The following is a 6,646-nucleotide window of genomic DNA, read 5'->3' as shown; positions in this document are numbered from 1 at the left end:
TATAGTCTAGTCTATAGTCTAGTCTATAGTCTAGTCTATAGTCTAGTCTATAGTCTAGTCTATAGTCTAGTCTAGTCTATAGTCGTAGTCTATAGTCTAGTCTATAGTCTAGTCTATAGTCTAGTCTATAGTCTAGTCTATAGTCTAGTCTATAGTCTATCTATAGTCTAGTCTATAGTCTAGTCTAGTGTAGTCTATATTGTAGTCTATAGTCTAGTCTATAGTCGTCTATAGTCTAGTCTATAGTCTAGTCTATAGTCTAGTCTATAGTCTAGTCTATAGTCTAGTCTATAGTCTAGTCTATAGTCTAGTCTATAGTCTAGTCTATAGTCTAGTCTATAGTCTAGTCTATTTTCTAGTCTATAGTCAAGTCTATTGTCTAGTCTATTGTCTAGTCTATTGTCTAGACTATAGTCTAGTCTATTGTCTAGTCTATAGTCTAGTCTATAGTCTAGTCTATAGTCTAGTCTATAGTCTAGTCTTTAGTCTAGTCTATAGTCTAGCCTTTAGTCTAGCCTATAGTCTAGTCTATAGTCTAGTCTATAGTCTAGTCTATAGTCTAGTCTATAGCCGAGTCTATAGTCTAGTCTATAGTCTAGTCTATAGTCTAGTCTATAGTCTAGTCTATAGTCTAGTCTATAGTCTAGTCTATAGTCTAGTCTATAGTCTAGTCTATAGTCTAGTCTATAGTCTAGTCTATAGTCTAGTCTTTAGTCTAGTCTATAGTCTAGTCTATAGTCTAGTCTATAGTCTAGTCTATAGTCTAGTCTATAGTCTAGTCTATAGTCTAGTCTATAGTCTAGTCTATAGTCTAGTCTATAGTCTAGTCTATAGTCTAGTCTATAGACTACTCTATAGCCTAGTCTATAGTCTAGTCTATAGTCTAGTCTATAGTCTAGTTTATAGTCTAGTCTATAGTCTAGTCTATAGTCTAGTTTATAGTCTAGTCTATAGTCTAGTCTATAGTCTACTCTATAGTCTAGTCTATAGTCTAGTCTATAGTCTAGTCTATAGTCTAGTCTAGTCTAGTCTAGTCTAGTCTAGTCTAGTCTAGTCTAGTCTAGTCTAGTCTTCTAGTCTAGTCTAGTCTAGTCTAGTCTAGTCTAGTCTAGTCTAGTCTAGTCTAGTCTAGTCTAGTCTAGTCTATAGTCTAGTCTAGTCTAGTCTATAGTCTAGTCTATAGTCTATAGTCTAGTCTAGTCTATAGTCTAGTCTATAGTCTAGTCTAGTCTATAGTCTAGTCTATAGTCTAGTCTATAGTCTAGTCTAGTCTATAGTCTAGTCTATAGTCTAGTCTATAGTCTAGTCTGTAGTCTAGTCTATAGTCTAGTCTATAGTCTAGTCTATAGTCTAGTCTATAGTCTAGTCTATAGTCTAGTCTATAGTCTAGTCTATAGTCTAGTCTATAGTCTAGTCTATAGTCTAGTCTATAGTCTAGTCTATAGTCTAGTCTATAGTCTAGTCTATAGTCTAGTCTATAGTCTAGTCTATAGTCTAGTCTATAGTCTAGTCTATAGTCTAGTCTATAGTCTTGTCTATAGTCTAGTCTATAGTCTAGTCTATAGTCTTGTCTATAGTCTAGTCTATAATCTAGTCTATAGTCTAGTCTATAGTCTAGTCTATGGTCTAGTCTATAGTCTAGTCTATAGTCTAGTCTATAGTCTAGTCTATAGTCTATTCTATAGTCTAGTCCATAGTCTAGTCTATAGTCTAGTCTATAGTCTAGTCTATAGTCTAGTCTATAGTCTAGTCTATATAGACTAGACTATATAGACTAGACTATAGACTAGACTATATAGACTAGACTATATAGACTAGACTATATAGACTAGACTATAGACTAGACTATAGTCTAGTCTATATAGTCTAGTCCATAGTCTAGTCTATAGTCTAATCTATATTCCTAGTCTATAGTCTAGTCTATAGTATAGTCTATAGTCTAGTCTATAGTCTAGTCTATAGTCTAGTCCTGTTGTCTAGTATATAGTTTTAGTCTATAGTTTATTCTTTATTCTATTCTTTATTCTATTCTATATTCTATTCCATGGCTTAGTCTATAAGTTACAAAATTAAGAAACATTTTCTGAAAAATTTTAATTCCCCTGTCCTTCCAGGTTGTATTCTAGCCGAACTCTATACCGGCTTCCTCTCTTCCCCGGTGAAAACGAAGTCGAACAGTTAGCCTGTATTATGGAAATTTTAGGACTGCCACCAAAAGATCTCAATTGCCACTGCAACCAGACGTCGTTTATTTTTCGATTCTCGTGGAGCACCCCGCTGTATAACCAACTCAAAGGGACGCAAACGTGCACCCGCACTAAAACACTCTCACAAGTACTCATCTGTCATGATCGCTATTTCATTAACTTCCTACAGCGCTGTCTCGAATGGGATCCTGCGGAACGCATGACACCCGATGAGGCAGCCCATCATGAATTCCTACAGCCGTCTTCCTCCTCCAGACACAGATCATGCCGCATGTCGACTTCAATCGTCTACGGGTGGCCTCAATAATTCATCCTCGCAAAAGTCGTCTTGTTACAGTTTGCCGATATCTCGCCATCGGCCACAAATGGCGGCCCAGTAGTGGCCCTCTATAACCAGCACAACGACAGTAAGCATGCTGCCATAACTACCACAACCAATAAGACCACACGCTCTAATAATAATAATGCATAATCATTAACCTCCTCCCTAACAAATGGTGGTGGTGGTAGTACTGGCGCTGGAGTGGGTGGAGGTTTAAATGGCAATGGTCATCATCATGCTGCTAGTACACTACATCAAACTGCACATGCTCAATCATCGGGTCATTTGCCCGATATTAAGCTAAGTGCTGGCGATAAATACAATAGCATGCAAAAAAATGGCTGTACGATCAAAAATTACTTCCTCAGTATCCCGATCTCGAATCTGTACAACAATATTCTTTACATCGCATGTATGGTACCGCTGGCGGTTCAAATGGCACTTTAGTGGGCAGCCACACTAACTCACAAATGACCCAATCGCCTCGCGTAAACATCTCATTACCGGCACTCTAGGTTCTACGGCCTCGTCCAAATATGGCGGCATTGCTACCTTGGGTCATACACATCACAATAATGGCAACAACAATAATCAATCATGTCTCACAATGGCAAACATCACATCATAGCACTGCATCCAGCAATCAAATCAATATGTCACATTCTCAATCGACGGGCGACGTGTCGGCCATATTTGGGCGTGCTTGACTTCGTGGCCCGTCCACAAAACTAGAGCTCAAAAATGCAAACTAGTCAATATGGTGGATTTTTGGAGCTAGAAGTGGAAGCAATTGGGTTCGCAAGAAACTACAATACATGAAACATAATGATCAAGTAAGAGAGCCAGAAAGATAGAGATGGAAAATGAGAGCAAAAGTATAAGAAAACTCTCGGACTGTGGTAAAGAAAAAGAGAGTTGAAGTTTGTAGAAGGAAAGAAAAAATAAAATAATAAAGCTGTGTTTCTTTTTTTTTTTAATTAAAATTATATTAACTTTAGTTATAAGAGGATTTAATTATTATCAAACTAGATCCCCTATACCCCCTTATACCCTTTAACAAGCCCCCCTTCCCCCTTTAGTAAATAAGCGAAGTGATCATTATGAACAATTTATAAATTAAAGTAAAAAAAAATATTTATAAATATTTTCAATAGAAAAGAATTAACTGAAAATAATTGGTGTAATAATTATACATAAAAATATGTTAAAAATAAGAAATTCACCACAGTTTAGTGATAATAGAAAAAACACAAACAGATTTACAAGAATGAAAGAAAAAAAAATCATTTAAATAAATATTTAAAGAAATAGTTTAATAAGTTTGTAATAGTTATTGCTCAATACATAAAGAAACGAAACGGTTTTAATTAACAAAACATTATTCATTATATTAATAAAATATATATATATAAACAAAGTTATAAAATAAAATAGAATTCACCATTAGGTGAATTTTGAAAATTTTTAAAAAAATTTATTATAAAGATTTTTTTGTTCAAATAGTTAAAAATAAAATCTTAAAAATAACTTCTTATAAGGAAGAGAGTATTGTTTAAGAAAACTCAGTTAACAAAACTCACCACTAAGAAAAAAGTTTAAAAAATTTTGAAATTTTGAAAATTGCAAGGAAACTTAAAGAAAACGTGAAAAAAAGTTAAAGATAAACATAGTGGTGAGTTTCAAAAACTCACCTTTTTCCAAATAAAGAAGTTTCTGTATAATTTTTTAATATATATATTAAATTTAGCCTGTGGTGAGTTATGAGAAGTGTTAAAAAACCCAAAAACTAAAGAAAACCAAAGTGGTGAGTTTTCGTTAAACTCCCCATTTGCCAAATTATCCACTTTTTTAACAATTTTCCTATATACTACTAAGAAATTTAGTATTTTTCTTCAAATTATCCTGTGGTGAGTTAAGTGCCTAAAGTGGTGAATTTGAAAAAACTCACCTTTTGTTAAAATAACACAATTTTCGTTAAATTTTCGTAGTATTAAAGCATTTTAACAGAAATTTTTAGTTTTTGTTAAAATTTACTCAGTGGTGAGTTACTTTTTAAAGTAAAGTACTAAAAAAATGGTGATCAATGTTAATTTTGCCTTCTGTTGTAAAATTTCTTTAGTGGTGAGTTTCTTTTGCTAGTGGTGAGTTTCAAGCAAAGAAAAATAATGTATTTTTAAAATTTTCTTAGTTTTCAATGTTAATTTTGTTTTCTGCTACAAAATATATTTTGTAGTGAGTTATTTTTTACAAGTGGTGAGTTTTAAATAAAGTCAATTTATAGCAAATTTTCCACTTTTTTAAACTTTTTCCTGGCAATTATTACTAGTTTTCCTCTCTGGTCCAAAATTTATTCCATGGTGAGTTTCTTTTTACAAGTGTTGAGTTTGAAATAAAGTCAATTTATAGCAAATGTTCCAGTTTTTTCACATTGTCATTCATTTGCATTGAATTTTTAGAAATTGTAGAATTTTATATTAATTAAAGAAATCGCATAAGCTCACCACAAGGTGAATTTCTTTTTCAAAACTTACCTTTTGAAAACAATCAATAAAAATAAGAACATTTCTTAACTAATAAAAAGAAGCACAAAATGTAAAAAGAGTTAAGTTTTTGCGAAATTTTGAAAATTTTTTTTCTCTTAAATGTGGTGAGTTTCTTAGCAAAATTCACGACTCCGAAAAAAAATAAGAATTTTAGTAAGATTTGCTTTAAAAAACTTTAATAAACCTTAAATAGTAAGTAAAACTTAATTTTTTGCAAAAAATTTTGAAAACTCATTAAGAGTGGTGAGTTTTGGATAATTGTTAAAACTCATTAAGTTTTCAAAATGGTGAGTTTTCAAATAGATTTCCTAATAGCAAAAATTCAAGAAATGTCATGAAACGATTTGCATGACATTTACGCCGTGGTGAGTTTAAAATGAAAACTCACCTTTTAGAAATATCGAGGGGTTTATTGAAATATTGCTTTAAATAACTCAAATAAAGAGCATTTTGAAGTTTCTTTGTTGAAATTTTGTTAAAAATTCGAAATTTTCTTAAATTTTGAAAGTGGTGAGTTAATAAAATAGCATTTTTGCGCTAAAAATATAAGTTTTGTTTAATTTTTTAACCTTTTTATGAGTATTAAATTAAATTTGTTGATTTCTAGAATATTCACCTTGTGGTGAGTTGTGACTGAAAACTCACCACTAAGTAAAAATTGAAGGATTTACTCAAATGTTTCTTTAAGTATCAGAAATAAACTAAATTTAATTTTTTGTTTTAAATTTGCTAAAAACTGGAAGAAATTGTAAAATTTTGTGTTTTCCCGATTATTCACCTTGTGGTGAGTTTGTGATTAGAAACTCACCACTAAGAAAAATTATTATAATTACTGAAATTTTCTTGTAAAAAAACTCCCATTAAGTAAATTTTAAGTTTTTTGGTTTAATTTAGTGAACATTTTGAAATTTTCCAGAATTTCTTAAAGTGGTGAGTTTAGTAAAATGCCACTTTTCTTACTAAAAATATTTTTTCACTTTACATAGTAAATTTTTTTGTAACAATTTAATTAAATTTTGTAATTACCCATATATGTACATCGTGGTGAGTTTAATTCTTAAATTTTTTCGAGTGGTGAGTTTCTATAATGTAAATTTTTTCACTTACAATTGATTTTTTAACAAAATATATAATACTTTTAGTAGAATTTTAAAGCAGAAAGCGATTTTTATGAAATTTACCTCGTGGTGAGTTTCTAGTAAAAATTCACCACTAAGAAAAATTGAGAGATTTAAAGAAATTTAGCTTTAAATAACCCAAATAAAGCAGCATTAGTTGTTTTTTTCTATATTTTTCTAAAAAATTAACTCTTTACAAATTTTTGAAACGAGGTGAGTTTCAGTTTTTTTCAAATTCACCATAAAACTCACCACTCAGCTAAAGTTGTTAATAAAATAAAACGAATAACATAATCGTAACTAATTCCCCACCCTATAGTAAAACAAAAATCTTAATAAAACTTTTTAAAATAAAAAAACTGTGGTGAATTTAAAATTTCTTATTTAAAAAATCTTAATTTTCTTTAAACTTAAAATAAACAAATATTATAAAAACAATAAGAAACTGTAGTATAA

The 6,646-nt window shown here is 30.9% G+C and overlaps 1 pseudogene; it reads left to right on the top strand.

Annotated features, from left to right (window-relative positions):
* The first annotated feature begins 2,114 nt into the window (after nt 1-2,114).
* LOC119615569 lies at nt 2,115-3,237 on the top strand (annotated as a pseudogene).
* Nucleotides 3,238-6,646: the final 3,409 nt, after the last annotated feature.

This window comes from Lucilia sericata, unplaced genomic scaffold (assembly GCF_015586225.1).
Source record: "Lucilia sericata isolate MDLA Ls3-8-SP2 unplaced genomic scaffold, ASM1558622v1 Contig005910F_arrow, whole genome shotgun sequence".
NCBI lineage: Eukaryota > Metazoa > Arthropoda > Insecta > Diptera > Calliphoridae > Lucilia > Lucilia sericata.
The sequence above is the reverse complement of the archived record's forward strand: the minus strand, read 5'-3'. Positions and strand labels throughout refer to the sequence as shown.